The sequence below is a fragment of the Gopherus flavomarginatus genome, chromosome 4 (genome assembly GCF_025201925.1).
Source record: "Gopherus flavomarginatus isolate rGopFla2 chromosome 4, rGopFla2.mat.asm, whole genome shotgun sequence".
Taxonomy (NCBI): Eukaryota; Metazoa; Chordata; order Testudines; family Testudinidae; genus Gopherus; species Gopherus flavomarginatus.
Genome location: NC_066620.1, coordinates 42268902 through 42285774, shown reverse-complemented (window position 1 = coordinate 42285774; position 16873 = coordinate 42268902).

Genomic DNA, 16873 nt, shown 5'->3' with positions numbered 1-16873 from the left:
CTTAGGAGCTCATAGGGTACTTAGAGTGGAGCAGGGCTGGGGGAAGGCCAGAGGAGCTGGGGTGCTCCAGCCTGGAAACCCCCCAGGCTGCAGGCCTTGTTAAAGGCCCAGAAGGGTACTGGGACTACAGATAGGCAGCCCAGGTATTGACCAAGGCAGCAGGTCCAAACCCCTCTTGCAATGATGAGTGGCCTTTACAGACTGCAGTCTGCCCCAGTGAACAGGGGCTAGCTGGTGACTGGCAGTAGCCACTGAGGCAGGATGGGGATAGGGGGGTCCCCTGAGTGGGGAAACCCAGATTGGGGGTTGCTGCAGTGGGAAGAACCCTTGGGTAAAGGGCACTGGGGTCTGGGAGGGACACAGGGGTCAGCGGCAAGTGGGATGCTGGCTGGCAGAGGGTGCTCTCGAGCTGGCAAAAGAGCAAATTCTCAGGAAACCAGCAGGAGGCACTGCAGGGGTGAGTCTTGTGTTATAGTAACAAATATTAATTACCCTCCTCTTTACAAAGGTTTTTAAATCCTTGAAAGAAAGAGACAATTGTTAAATGTCTTAACAACTTTATTTATAATATAAAGAATAACCCACCCATTCAATTGGCAGACTACATCATATCGAGACACATTGCAAATACCAGGGAGGACAAAGAAATTATAGAAATGGATCCTGAGAGATCACAAATATGGGCAAAAAATAAAATTACCTCGGATAACAAGAATATTTCCCCAACAATGATGAATGTGGAATCATCTTGTAATGGATCACTTGAAACTAGCCTGGGTAAAATCTCATTATACATTCCTTATACAGAAATCAGTTGGGAGTCATAAGTGATCAATAAATGCCAGGTTCCAAGTGGTGATAGCATTAAAAGTGCATGAGGTTACAAGGTTAATAGAGAAGGTTTGGAATAAACTACTGAGCCTGAACAAGGACTGATCCTTAGGGATGTTTTAAGGTAAATACAATTACAATATCAAGTATACTCAATGTATGGATCAAACAACCACAGTGACAGTTGTGAAAACTGTGTTTAAAATAAAGATAAGTGCTGGGTGGGGGGAAAGACATCAGAAACACTTCTGATATAGATGGAAGGATTTATATGAACCCCATGGCACTGTTCCATCTCAGAATATCACTAATCAGACACTGGATATCAGTTGACAAGATCTTGATGGGAGAGCAATGAATGTGGCAGGAATGTCTTCGTTGCTCATTTCTGGTGTACTGAAAACATTTTCCCCAGGCAGATAGTCAATTTCACAGTATCCAAAACAGAGAATCAGATTTGTAATACAAGATGACTCTTTTTAACTCAGGAGGGCAAGTAGTCACTGATATTTAGAATAGGATAAATGTTCAGAATAAGGATTACGCATCCCACACTAACCCTCCCCCTCACAGACAAGCCACACCCTTCCTGAAAGGAAAAACAAACACAGATAGGATCTTCAAAAATGCACAACTGACATGACTTTTGTTGTGCTTCCCTTTTTCTGTCTTGTCTATTTAGGCTGTAAGCTTCAGGGTGGGGCCTGTCTCTTATGATGTTTGTACAGAGACCAGCACAATGGGGCTTTGCACTACAGAGCTGTTGGTTTTGTTTATAATTCATATGAAGCAGGATGCTTTTCCAGGAAAGCTCTTTTCTTAACACTTGAGCCCCAAAGCCTGAGCACAAGGAAAGGCCTAACTTTATTTTTCTCCAAGAACACAGAGAATCCTGATGCAAGAGCCCTATGGGCATGCAGATATGCTGATATATACCTAACCTGCATGCTCTGTATGGTATGGAATGCAGAAAATGGCTATTCTTCTATAAGATGTTTAGGGACGTGGTCCTGTAGTCCTTATACAGGCAATACCTTCATTGAAGACAATGGGAACTGTGTGAAGAGTACTGGAATATGTCCCATGGACAAATCCTGCCTGCAGTGCACAGCCTGACAGGCAGAGGTGTTCCCTGTAGGAGTCAAGGGGAAGGAATACACCCTGCCAGTGGAGTTGTTCTCCAGCTAATGATCCTGCTTTCTCTGCTCATGGTGAACAATGGCCAACAAGTAGACACAGATGTGGCTGCACAAGCTCTGACTTTGCTCCTCCCTAGATCAGCCCAGTCTTCCCTTTGCCTTCCATGATAATGCCCAGAGAGCTCCAGTGGCTGCATGGAGAAGGCTGACATCCCCTGAACAAGCCCCTACATCTTGCCCCCTCTTCCAGTGCAGCAGAGGAAAAATAGAGAGTTCCCCTCACTAAAAACACATAGGGTCAGATCCTCAGCTGATGTAACTTGATATAGTGCCATTGAACTCAATCCTTATGCTGATTTACCCCAGGTGTGGTAGTGTCAGCTGAAGATCTTACCCACTTCATCCAAGTTGGCCCCTTAAATTTTTGTGACTAGTTCCATATCCTTGGTGTTATTTGTGCATGGTGCTTTGCCATTGTTTGAGCAAATAAAAAGGTGAGGGGATATATTGTGAACTACACAGAGAATACTTGTTTCCAGGAGCTTTTTACTTTAACTGTAAAGATCTGCCTTTCCCTTTTCAAAGCAACTTTGTTTGAATAATAATCCTAAGCAGAAGAAGGACATCTGTTCAGGCCTTCCACAAAATGACAGTAATGTCAACTTAATGGAGAGAACTTCTGGCAGGAGACTAGTATGCTTTCCTGAATAAATTAATACTATGCAGTTTTAAGGGAGGCCTGAAATAGATGTGAGAATTAAAGGGAATATTAAAACCAAGTTACTCTATAGAGCTTTACTTATCGCTATAAAATTCCCACTCTCAGCTGTCTGTGTAAAGGTAAACAGCTTTTTTTTGGTGTCTATAATGATCCCTGTAGAGTGCAATGTAAGACAGAGTTGTTTAACTGTGACTTTTTGTTGATGAATAAAGACTTTGCATCTACCTGATCTGGGAGCCTGTTCTGTCAGTCCTGGCCCATTGTAAATTACAGTAGCCCTAGGCTGAATCTGTGCTGTCTGGCTATGTTCCTCAAGGGGCCATCTGCCAGGTGGGGATTGTGGTATGTAGGACTGTGCCTTTGAGGGCTAAACTTTCCAGACAGAGCCAGGGCAAGGTGTAGTGAAATTCTTGTTTTGCACAGCCCAGTTGGAACCAGAATGAAGCAGATCTGTTGCAAGCACTGAGGGCTTGTCTATGCAGTATGTCAATGAATACTCCAGGAGTGATTTCTAAAGCTCACTAACATGCAGAGGCTTCTCTATGTATTTTGCTGCCCCAAGCACAGCAGTCAGGCGGCTTTCGGTAGCATGCCTGCGGGAGGTCCGCCGGTCCCGTGGCTTTGGTATACCTGCCAAACTGCCACCGAATCTGTGGGACAGGCAGACCTCCTGCAGGCATGTCGCCAAAGGCTCCCTGACTGCCGCCCCCGCAGCGACCAGCAGCCTCTCCCTCCCCCTGGCTTGCTGCCCCAGGCACACACTTGGTGCAATGGTGCCTGAAGCTGCCCCTGCTAACATGTTGTGCATTATTTGGTCTGTGTAGACCCTGGTGTGCACTAAAGCTTCCCAACTATGCTTTAATGTACTTAAAGTGCACTAGGGAGCCTTTAGTGCAGGGGTTCTCATCCTTTTTCTTTCTGAGGCCCCCCCAACATGCTATAAAAACTCCATAGCCCACCTGTGCCACAACAACTGTTTTTCCGCATATAAAAGCCAGGGTCTGCATTAGGGAGTGGCAAGCAGGACAACTGCACAGGGCCTCACACCACAGGGGGCCCCACAGAGCTAAATTGGTCAGGCTTCAGCTTCAGCCCTGGAGGGCGAGGCTTGGGGCAGCGGGACTTCAACTTTCTGCCCTGGGCCTCAGTAAGTCTAATGCCAGCCCTACTTGGTAGACCCCCTGAGACCTGCTTGCGGCCCTCCAGAGGGCCTTGGGCCCGTGGTTGAGAACTGCTGCTTTAGTGAATGCCAGCAGGGTCAACAGGGAAAGATTAATATGCAACACATTAGTGTGCTTTAGAAATACCCCCCACCGCCACCCATAGTGTGAATTATGTCACCACACAGATAAGACCTTAGTGACCACTGGACAACACAAGGATTGCTGGAGCATTCCTACTTTCTGTGTCCCCTCGCCTCAAATCTCCACTGCAATGGAGGCTGCGGTGAGAGATGATGTAGGGGCTGGCTACACTGGCTCTACATCCATTGGGGCGGAGGATGAGGCATGCTGGCTTCTAGCCCAATGTTTATACCTAATTTAGCCCCCTTTTAGTTGGCAAATTATTTGTGAACTGCTCCAGGTCCTGCTAATATATTGGTAAGTATTTATTTGCCAGATACTTTGGACAAACAACTTTTTGAACTTACATGCACCTTTGTGGCTCCCCTGCACCCAAATTGCAATGGACTTAAGCCATATCTACACTTCCACTTATGTCGCTCAGGGGTGTGAAAAATCACCCCCCCCCTCGAGCAACATAAGTTTCTCTGGCATACATGGTAGTATGCAAAGCGCTGTGTCGGTGAGAGAGCTTCTCTACCTGACATAGCTAGGGCTGCTCAGCAGACGTGGTTTAATTATGTCAGTGGGAGAGCTCTTTCCCATCAGCATAGAGCTGCACCATGAGAGATCTTGCAGCTATGCCGCTGCATCTGTCTCTAGTGTAGACACAGCCTTAAAAGAAATGCTCCACAGCATTTGGCTCTCTGTCTCTTTCATGAGCGTGGCTCATGGACTATGACTACAGAATGTAGGCAGTTATTTTTGCTATATAATGTTGTCTCTTGGTAAGCATGATACATTCCTGTAATAGAACAGGGCCTGGTTCTCCGCTCAGCCACGCCAGAGTGGTGTTTGTGGTGTTAGTGCTGTACCCAATCATCTCCATGGACTTTATATTTAAGAAGTGCACACTTATGTGACTTTCAGTAGTTGCCATAGAAATCCACACAGCATGAACCTGCTTGTCTAAGACCTCATGGCAGATAACTTCAAACAGGATAATTTCTATTCTTTTCCCAAACACAAGGTCAGACACCCAAGTGGGAGCAGGTAAGAAATGAGATATGTATGTGGAAGAGCTACTTGCCCCTTTCCCAACATCTTTTTCTAAGGACTTTGATGTAGGATAAATGAAAATGAGATCCTAGGGACTATGTTTATTTGAAGTCAACTCCATAAGTGAATTAAGGAAGCTAGTTTTAACTCCTAATTTCCTGAAATATTATTTTCATGAGTTGTACTTTTACATTTCTGTTTGCTGGACTTCTATAAAAATGAATATGGGTCACATTATTGGTATCAAATTCCTTCCTTTTATATTGCCTCTTCTCTAACAAACCTGATCTATCACCTACTGAAGTCAGTGGGAAAACTCTTATTGACTTCAGTGGTGCAAAATAAACTTTAAAGGTGGAAAGGCATCAAATTATCGTAAGTACTTATTTCAGACAGGGGAATTAAAGAGAGTTAACCAAAGTAATTCCTTTGGACTTCATCATTCAAGTTTTAATTACAAAGCACTCAAACAGATTCCAAAAGAACAAGAATTAGTTTCTTAATTGTATTTTCATTGCTGTCCTAACTCGTGCTCTAGACGATGGAGCTAGGGTGTTCTCAGTGGTGGCAGATGACAGAACAAGGAGCAATGTGGGAGGTCGAGGTTGGATATTAGGAAACACTATTTTACTAGGAGGGTGATGAAGCACTGGAATTGGTTACCTATGGAGGTGGTGGAATCTCCATCCTTAGAAGTTTTTTAGGGCCTGGCTTGACAAAGCCCTGGCTGGGATGATTTAGTTGGTGTTGGTCCTGCTTTGAGCAGGGGGTTGGACTAGATGACCTCTTGAGGTCTCTTCCAACCCTTATCTTCTATGATTCTGTGTCCAGCCAGTCAGTCTCCTTAAGGTCTTACCATCCTGGAAGCTGTCACTTTTCCATTGAGCAAGGTTAATAGCTTATAGTAGTGCTGCAAAGACAAATGTAGCTGTAACCAGAGCAGGGCCGGTGCAAGGATGTTTCGCGTCCTAGGTGAAACTTTCATCTTGTGCCCCCTCCGTGCCCCTGCCCTGAGCCCCCCCCGCAGTAGCTCCTCCCCTCTGCCCTGAGGCACCCCCCCCGCTCACCCCTGCTCCACGCACGAGCACCCCAAGCACGCTGTCGCTGCTTCACTTCTCCTGCCTCCCAGGCTTGCGGAGCCAATCAGCTTAGGAGCTGCAAGCCTGGGAGGCGGGAGAAGTGAAGCAGCCATGGCGTGCTCGGGGAGGAGGCGGGGCAGGGGTGAGTTGGGGCGGGGAGTTCCCCTGCATGCCGCCCCCCGCCTTACTTGCTGTAGGTAGCCCTCCTAGCGCTCCCCTGCCCCAGCTCCCTCTGCCTAAATGCCAGCGGTGACCAGGGCGGCTGAAGATCTAGCCGCCGCAGTTCCTGTCGAAGAAAATGGACCCCCCGAAATCCCAGTGCCCTAGGTGACCGCCTAGGTCTCCTAAATGGTTGCACCAGCCCTGAACCAGAGATTTCATAATAGAGTAATACTTAGGCTGCTTTAATTTTGTCTTGTATTGGGTTTACAATTAGAGTAAAGCTACAACTCACAGGACATTAGAAACAGCACATTTAATTTGATATACCCTGCATTTGTTTAATCTAATTTGTCTCCATGTGCTGAGCTTTTTCAACCAGTATTTTGTTCTTTAGCTGTGTGTTGGGGTGGGGTGAGGGGGTAGGAGGAAAAGGTTCGAGCCAAATTCTGCTCTCAGTTATTGTAGTGTAAATCTAGGGTAACACCATTATGACTGAACATAATTTGGTCCAATATAGATACAAAAGAAAATCATTTATATGCAAAATGATTAAAAATTTGTATATGGAAAATAAATAGTTTAATGAAACAATACAGTGATGTGCAAATACTTGTAGAAAATAAACCAAGAAGCCCAGTTTCTCAGAATATTTTATTCCATTTGTGTGTGTTTTAACTGTGTGAATCTTGATGCCTGTGAAAAATACCAGTTTTAGCGAGCAAGGAGAGCTGAAGATGGCTGTTCCCAGGCCCATGTGAAATATAATTTATTTCTCAGTCTAGTTCCCAGCAGACAGTTGTCCACATAATAGAAACCTGGCACACTTCTTGACAGCCTCAGCCAAGAGATCAGTGATCAAATGAGCATGGGGACAGTACTAATGGTGGATCCCTCATGGTCAGGTGGAGACCCATTGGTAGGTAAGAAGCTTTCACTGCCACTTAGGGTATGTCTACACAGGGATAAAAAACCTATGTCTGGCTCGGGCCAGTTGACTCGGGCTTGTGGGGCTCAGGCTAACAATTGCTGTGCTGTTCAGGCTTGCGCTAGAGCCCAAGCTCTGGGACTCTCCCCGCTTGCAGTGTCCCAGATCTCAGGCTCCAGTCTGACCCTGAGCAGCACAGCAATTTTTAGTCCCACAGCCCAAGCCCCTCGAGCCCAAATCAGTTGACCTGGGCTAGCCGCAGGTTTTTTATCCTGTGTAGATGCATCCTTAGAAGTCCACACTGCCTGTTCTGTGGATAAAAAAAGGACTTCCCTCTCCAAGGCTGTCAATCTGGCATCTTTCACCAGCACTATATTCACTTTTAAAACTGTGTGTGCATAGGCTCCCCTGTCAGGCTTTCTGAGCCTGCATCTTGCTTCCCTCTGAAGGAGTGGAAGCTTGCAGGGAGAATCAGTGCTGCTGTGGAATACATTTTTTGTTTGCCTTGTTATAGCTTTTTTGCTCCCAGGATATGGGAGAGACAAGGTAAGTAAGTTAATCTTTCACTGTAAATTTCTTATAGGTTAAACCACCTCCTGCCCCTACATGGCATATTTCTGAGGTTCAGAGGTCCTTTAGGTGGAGCACGCTGCAGTCACCTTGCCATGCTGCTCAGCAATGTTCTCTGCTTTTCTGCTTGTCTGGCAGTATATGTGGATGGAATGCACCCACCCCCCAGAGAACACATAGGTAACTGCTCCATCAAAGCACTTCAAAATATATCCTATGTCTGCCATAAATAATGTGGCCTTTGCTATCAGTTCTTTCTATCTCTTATTAAATTATAATGCAGCAAATGTGATTTGAGGAAAAAGCTTAACACGTGGTCTGGCATAAAACTTACTGGTACTTAGAGAAACTAATTATTAGGTGAAGATGCTCAGAATGCCATATATACTCTGTAACACAGAGTATGGCACATACTGTGGCACCCAAACAGGAAAGAGGTAAAGGATTGTTACAGGTCCAGAAGATCAGAGCTATGGCCCTATCTTTGGAGCAGTCTCTAGAAGGAAACTTCTCAGTGTGCCAGACCCTCAAGGGGTCTCACTCTCCTCCAAGGTAAGCCACATGGCTTCGCCACCTCCTTAGACTGAATCTGTGGATCTGCGGAACCCCTGCTTCATACCATGAGCTCTGCTCAGTGAGTCCATCTGAGACAGACCCCTATGGAGACTTGTACGCTCTTCAGGGGTGAATGCACCTTGCTAAGCATTTTCAGTGACATTTAGTGTTAAAACAGTAGGGTTTATTATTAGTAGAGTTTATTACTGTGGTTTATAAATCATCTGTCACTAGCAAACAATACTTATCCCCCCCTATCTCACGCCTCCCCAGTCCTTTGATCTCAAATTGATGGAATAAAGTAATGTGAAGTCCAGATCTGTAATTTTATAGTCTTGATTTAACAGTAAAGCTGGGCCAGTAGTGTTCAGCAAACAGCATATTGAATTTTGGTCAATTTTTGGTTGTCTCCTTTGAAAATCAATACAAATTTTACCAAATGTATTTAGTATTTGAAAATGTTTGCTGAATAGTAAAAAATGAACAATAGGAATCTTCATGGGTTTTCTGCAAAATGTCTGGGCTTGTTTTTATTTTGTCATTTCAAATTTTTCACCAAATCATGTGTTTGTTTCTGGTCACTGAATAGATGACCTGAAAATACCTGAAAGAGACAGTCTCATAAGCAAACTAGGGAAATGTGGTCTAGATGAAATTACTATAAGGTGGTTGCATAAACAGTTGAAAGAACATACTTGGAGGGTGATCAATGGTTCACTGACAAACTGAGAGGATATATCTACTGGGTGCCAGTGTTTTGTCCTGGGTCTTGTGCTGGTCAATGTTTTCAAGCATGATGTGGATAGTGGGGTGGAGAGTATGCTTATGAAATGAGTGGATCACACCAAGTTAGAAGGTTTGCTAGCACTTTGAAGGACAGGACTAGAATTCAAAACTACCCTGACAAACTGGGGACTGGTCTGAAATCAACAAGAGGAATTTCACTAAAGACAAGTGTAAAGTACTGAACTTAGGCATCAAAAATCAAATGCACTAATACAAAATAGGAATAACTGACTAGGTGGTAGTTCTGCTGAAAAGGATCTGGGGGATATTGTGGATCATAAATTGAATGAGTCAGCAATGTAATGCAGTTATCTAAAGGGCAAATATAATTCTGGGGTTTATCAATAAGGGTATTGTATGTAAAGCATGGGAGGTAATTGTCCCACTCTACTCTGCATTAGTGAGGCCTCAGTACTGTGTCTAGTTCTGGGTGTCACAGTTGAAGAAGGCTGTGGAAAAACTGGAGAGAGGAGAACAACAAAAGGTTTAGAAAACCTGACCTGTGAGGAAAGGTTTAAAAAACCTGGGCATGTTTAACCTTGAGAAAAGATGACTGGGGAGGGGGACTAGATAACAGTAACCAAATACATCAAGGGCTGTTATAAAGAGGAAAGTGATCAATTGTTCTCCATAGCCACTGAAGGAAGGATAAGAAGTAATCAGCTTAATTTGCAGCAAGGGAGATTCAAGATAAGGATAATTAAGTTATGGAATAGGTTTCCAAGGGAAGTTGTGGAACCCCTATCATTGACTAACCCTGTCTTGAAAATTGCCAATCATCCATGTCAGGGATTGTTGAGGTTTATTTGGTTCTGTCTCTGCGCAGGACTGTGGAAAAAATGAACTCTTGTGTTTTTTCCAGCCCTACATTTCTCTCTTTCTATGATGATGGCTTTGATTCTCTGCAAAAGAGGGAAAAGGATCAGTTCTCTTGTTGTTTCCTCTTATTGGCCTGATGCAAAACAATGACGTCAATGGCAGTGGATTTTGGATCAGGCCCTTTGTGGCTAGCATGGTGTTTTAATTCATCATCACCTCTAGCATAACTTGTATCTCCCCATGTTACACCTTCAGTTTTCTGTTATAGGTCCATGCTGGTTCATGGCTGCAAGTGATAACTGAAATCTCTGCTCATTTTCTCTTTCCTACAGCTCCCTGCCCAACTGCTAGCAAGCTCTCCTCCTTTCTAGTTCACAGATGCATTGTTGAAAGACAAGGTCAGTACAGCCAGCAGCACTGAAATGAGCACACGGATTGTTTAATCAAACAGGTGTATTTACACTTGGAAGCTATTTGTTTTGAATTATGTAGTTCACCTTCATAGCTTTGGGAATAAGCCAACACCTAAGGGTTTGAATGGAATCCAAGCCTTGTTTATGGAGATTTTATTTTAGATACATTCAATTTCATTTAACACTCACCAATTCCTTCCCAGGGTGAAGGGTAAGAATGACCTGTGGGAAGGCGATTGAAGTCTGAAAACTCAGTTCAGACATTCACGCTGATGTTAAAATAGTGTTCATCACCCAATAATTGTCCGCTGGGTTTTTCCTGCTTGGACTTTCTTCTTCAGTACAGAAAAGGTTCCCAACAAGTGTAGTCATCCTGTGGGAAACTTACTGCCAGACCAAGAGGTAGACAACCAGTGGTTCTACAGTCCCATAATAAACTTACCAAAGCAGGATTGTGTTTTGATTACCTCCATTGTATATTGTGTACCAAGACACAGATACCGATGGCACTATTATAATTGATGGAACCTCTGCATATGATTAAATGTATCCATTCTATTGTTCCTTTTGTGTTTTTAACTTTATTATGGCAAAATTGCTGTGAAGATGTATCCTCTAATGCTTTACAGGAATATGACATAACTGGAATATATTTTATGCTACATGTGCCATGTAACGTATCTTTTGTAAAGATTATGGTCTACTGAATCTATTCATCCTATTTGTACATATATATCATGTTTGTACTTGAAGTTATGGATATTGGCTGTAAACTTGCTTGATTTCTAAGTAAGCTTTGTAAGGCAGTTGGTCAGCTTCTTTAGAATGGGTGCTTAACTTTGCAAATTCCAATCAAGAAGCACTTAAGGAACAATGGATCTTGGAATGCTCCAATCCACATAAGACGTCTACTTGAGGACATTCAAGGTAGCATGTGAACAATGGCTGCCACCTGTAGTTCTGAGTCATGTCTGGATGTGTGGCTTGCCTGTGTGACTCCAAAACTCCATCTTGGAGCTGGACTTTGCATAAGAGAGAGGAGAGGGTCTCCACCCATGAGAGAGAGAGTCTATTTAAACCTGTGGGAGACCCCTCCATTTTGTCTTCAGCTGGCTAAAGACAGCCTCTCCACCCCCAGGATACTTGAAAGAAACTGGAACAAAGGACAGTAACAGAGGGGTGTGAGTGATTGCTGGACCCAGACTAGCAGGAGACTAGTCTGTAAAAGGAAGTTTACTGAAACTGGTGAGGTGTTATTTGTATCCAGTTTCTTAGACATAGACTTGCATGCTCTATTTTATTTTACTTGATAATTCACTTTGTTCTATCTTTTACTATTTGGAACCACTTAAATCCTATTTTCTGTGTTTAATAAAATAACTTTTTACTTATTAATTAACTCAGAGTAAGTGTTAATACCGGTGGAGGGGAGGGCAAACAGCTGTGCATATCTCTCTTTTAGTGTTATAGAGGGTGAACAATTCATGAGTTTACCCTGTATAAGCTTTAAACAGGGTAAAACAGATTTATTTGGGTTTTAGACCCCATTGGGAGTTGGGCATCTGAGTGTTAAAGATGAGAACACTTCTGTAAGCTGCTTTCAGTTAAGTCTGCAACTTTGGGGCACGTGGTTCAGACCCTGGGTCTTTGTTGGAGCAGACGGGAGTGTCTGCTCAGCAAGACAGGGTGCTGGGGCCCTGAGCTGGCAGGGAAAGCACGGGCAGAAGTAGTGTTGGCACATCAGTTGGCAGTTTCTGTGATCCAACCCGTCACAGTTACATCTTACATTATTTGTTCTGAATCAAGTTAATAGTCAAAGAATATGGATAAAAATTCTGGCTTGCTGGCTAGTGAGCTATCCTCCTCTGAGTACTCTGGAGAAGGTGACCAAATTTCTAAATACCTGTGCTCTTTTTTGGCATTTCTCTTGTATATGTTCTTGGCATGGAAGCTGTTCCCTTACAAGAACAGTTCGTATTTTATTCTGTCACAGTTCCATAGGAGGAGGGGGTCCAATTTTTTTCACCAATGTGTAATACATTTTGTACTTCCACTAGCTAGCTGCTAACACTAAGAAAGGAATTAATTTTGTCGTTCTGTTTCAAATGCTAATCCTTGACTGGAGCATTAAGTAAGCAGGTTTGGCATCTCTAGGAAGCTGACATTTTGTTATCAGATGAATCTCTTTAATATTTTCTCCCCAAAACCATCTAATTCCTGGACACAACTATCACGTGTGCAAGTATGTTCCCCTTTTCCCCTCAGCGCCTCCAATAGAGCACCTCCCTAGTAGCAAAAATATAATGGCTCTTAACTGGAGTCAAATGCCATCTGTGAAGGAATTTGGAGCCTTTATTGTGTCTGCATTTCTTTATCAAAACCTATTTGCTATATCACCAGTTCAATTTTTCAGTGCACTGCTGTCTTTGGAATTCTTAGTATAAATCGTGCCAGGTCTATTAACAGTAAACGGCTTCAGTTGTTTTTTGTGTGTGTGTTTTCTTTCACCCCTCTTAACCTCTTGAAATTATAAATTAAATCTTCAAGCTTTATATTAATATCTGCCAATTTTTAAATTAAGTCTGGCATTATTGGCTACTTCAGATCTGGCTCCAAACTATAAAACCTAAAATACAAGTATTGTATAAGAGCTCACATCTACTGGAAGTGAAACACACAGGCTTTATCTGTTGCAAGCTTTATATTTTACATGATAGGCTTTCTGTCTTTTAAATAAACTATTTTTAAATCCAGCATCTGAATGAATGCATTATTGCTCTGGATGAGAACTATACCATTCCAATCATTCCATTTTACTGAGATATACTGAGAATAGCCTCAAATTTTTCATCGCAACTCCAAACCAGGTACTAGCTGTTTCTGAATGATGGTGGTAATACTTTACATTAATATAGCATCTTTCTGTAAGCAGGAACATGGGGGAATGGTGCTCCCACACTTTTGACCTCCCGTGCACTGTACATTTGGGGTCACACTGCAAGGTGGACAGAATTTTATTCAGAAATGCACCAGGGGCCACTCCAGTATGGGTTGAGTACCTGCACTTACAAAATCAAGGTTATGCCCCTCAATTGGTCACAGAATAGGAACAGAGCCAAGCTCTCCTGAGTCCTGACTCTCAGCCTTTTGCCGTAACCAAAGTACAACATTGCTTTCACAGAAAGAACAGGAGTACTTGTGGCACCTTAGAGGCTAACACATTTATTTGAGCATAAGCTTTCATGGGCTATAGCCCACTTTATCAGATGAAAGATAGATAGAGATATACACATAAAGAGAACATGAAAAGTTGGGAGTTGTGCTACCAACTCTAATGGGTTATCTTGATTATCACTACAAAAGTTTTTTTTCTCTTAATTAATTAGCCTCTTAGAGTTGGCACAGACTAACAAGGCTGCTGCTCTGAAATTTGTTATTTCAGTGCTTGATTCTGCAAAGGTGCTGAGAGTTCCTGTGAAGTGCTACATGTCCTCACAAGGATTACAATGGAAGTTGAGGCTGTTTAGCACCTGGCAGGCCAGGGGTGGCTCCAGGCCCCAGCAAGCCAAGCACGTGCTTGGGGTGGCATGCTGCGGGGAGCGCTCTGCTGGTCGCCTTCGGCGGTATGCCTGCTGAGGGTCCGCTGGTCCTGTGGCTCCAGTGGACCTCCCACAGGCGTGCCTGCGGAGGGTCCGCGGGTCCCGCGGCTTCGGTGGAGCTGCGGGACCCGCGGACCCTCCGCAGGCATGCCTGCGGGAGGTTCACCGGAGCCGCGCGACCGGCAGAGCCCCCCCTGTGGCATGCCGCCATGCTTGGGGTGGTGAAATGTCTAGAGCCACCCCTGTAGCAGACTCAAGTACAATACGGGGGGAGGGATAGCTCAGTGGTTTGAGCATTGGCCTGCTAAACCCAGGGTCATCAGTTCAAACATTGAGGGGGCCATTTAGGGATGGGGTAAAAATCTGTCTGGGTATTGGTCTGCTTTGAGTAGGGGGCTGGATTAGATGACTTCCTGAGGTCCCTTCCAACCCTGATGTTCCATGTTGAATCCTTTTCTAACTTTGAGTCAGGCCTCCATCAAAAACTCAACGAAATCAGTGGAAGCCTTGCTATTGACTTCTGTGTGTGTTTTGGATTGTGCCTTTAGACTTGCTGAATGTCTTTGATGGAGTAGCTGTTTGTACTTCCACTAGCTAGCTTGGTTGCACTCTGTCTTTGCAGCCCTGTCTTTGTTTCTGAGATATAGTGTGAAATTTAACTCACTCTTTAGTTACTGCTTTTAAGTCAAGTCAGCTTATGCATCAGCTCTGTTTTACTTCGAGTCTGACCAGCTCTTATTTTGAAAGTTGTGCTGCTAAGGAATAGTTCCACCACTATTTGTGTCATCAATTAGAAATAAACCATGATTGACAATCTTAACAACTGGAACTAATTTGAATTTGTTCCTTCAAATGCAGTCTAGGTTGGTAGCCACAAAAACCCCAGAAAAAAATCCATGTAGGAAGTATAAGCTCTTATGAACACTTCAATGTTTTGTAGGAACCTTCTTAAAATGCATAGATAACTCAGTTTCTCTCTTTATGCGAATGTGAATGGGAAAGTTGATTTCTATGCATCTGTTCCATAAAGCGAGTGTGGGTGGGGAGCTGAAAGCACTGTACAACGAGCATTTTTAACTCTATAAAATGGGAGGCTACTTCTTCCACTATACAACATTTAGGCCATGTCTTCTCTACCACTTACGCCTGTAACTTATGTCGCTCAAGCGTGTGAAAAAAAACACACACACTCCCAAGCGACATAATTTACACCAACATAAGCACCAGTGTGGACAGTGCTATGTCGGTGAGAGAGCTTCTTCCGCCAATATATTTGCTGCCACTCGTTGGGGGTGGTTTAATTATGTCGACGGGAGAGCTCTCTCCTGCTGGCATAGAGCAGCTACATGAGAGCTCTTACAGCAGTGCAGCTGCATTGGTACAGCTGTGCTGCTGTAAGCTCTCTAGTGTAGACATAGCCTAAGAGTAAGACCTATTAACCATGTGTGAGCAAACCTACCACTCTTAGTGTGGAAGAGGACAAAGGTTCTGCCACAGTGCAGATTTTCTGAACACTGGGCCGACTGGTCTGATATCCTACTTCAGGTAGGGCCTGCAACCTGGCACTTCAGAACCCAGGGAGAGTCAATTATTTTTTTTTGTCAAGGTCCAAATTTCTTGGTCAAGGTATAGTCAAGGTCCACACTTCAGAGAAGAAGAAAATGAAAAAATAAGTAGTAAATAAAAAGGTTTTGGGGCCCATTCAAAGGCATCTGGTGGTCCAAATTTGGCCCACCGTCCACCTATTGACTACCCCTGCTTCAGAGGAAGCAGTAACATTCACCAATGCTTGAATTGTTGCTCAAGGAGGAAGACTTCTTTCCTGATCCTTTACAAGTGACCAGTTTATGCACTGAAACATGAGGTTTGGTTACTCTTAACCCAGTCATAGCTCAAGTAAACATGTTCTTAATGATAAAATTAGCCAGTGCTTTTTAAAATCAGGCTCCACTATTTATCAGTGAATTCTGCATGTTGCATAGAGAATGATTTCTTTTTTATTGGTTCAAATTGTACTGCACTTTAATTTCACTGGGGCCAATCGTATGCTTCTCCCACTGAAGATTTTCTCACTGTGCCTGTTCCAATAGACTGGAAAACGTTGGTGAGTACTCATGACTTCCTTATTGTACCTGAGATTACTCCTTTTTATCACAGTGGTTGCTTAGTGGGACCAGGCTGTTACGGTCATATGCTGATGTATAGTAGAATCTTGCTAGTCAGCATCCTTTCTAATTGTTTCCACATTTTAACACATTTACTTATATATTAAGACTTAACTGGACAACTGGTATAAATGGCATAACTCCACAGACTTCAATAAAGTTATACTAATTTGCATCAGTGGAGGATCTGGCTCCATTGTTGATATAAAAGACAGCAATAACTTCCTTATATACTTTTAAACACTATAATGAAAATTATTGAAAACATTACAATATCTAAAAAGGTATATACAGGGCTTAATCTTTCTCCCAGGCTTGAGCAGGCCCAAGCATATTTTATTATCTTGCTTTACTTGTTTGATCACTCAAGTCCTGATCCTGCCAGGTGCTGAGCACCCTCTGCTCCTGCTGACTACAATGCTCAACACCTTATGGGTAAAACCTGTCTGAAGACAGTGCCAAAACTCCCATTGACCTCAGTGAGAGCAGAAGTTGTCCCTTACTCACTGAGGAGATAGTCCTGCAGGCGCTTAACCATGTGAATAACTTTAGTCACATGAGTAATTCCAATGAATTTAATGGAACTATTCATGTGGTAAAGTTACTCACATGTGCAAGCACAGCAGGACTGGACCCTAATTAGTTAAATTCAGTTATTCACAATGGATCTCCCAGCTGTGAGTGGGAATTAGTTAGGTTCTGCTGCACTCTAATGGAAAAGCTTCTAGAGTGAGCCTTTCCCAGAAGTTAAGGTTAGTCATTCCATC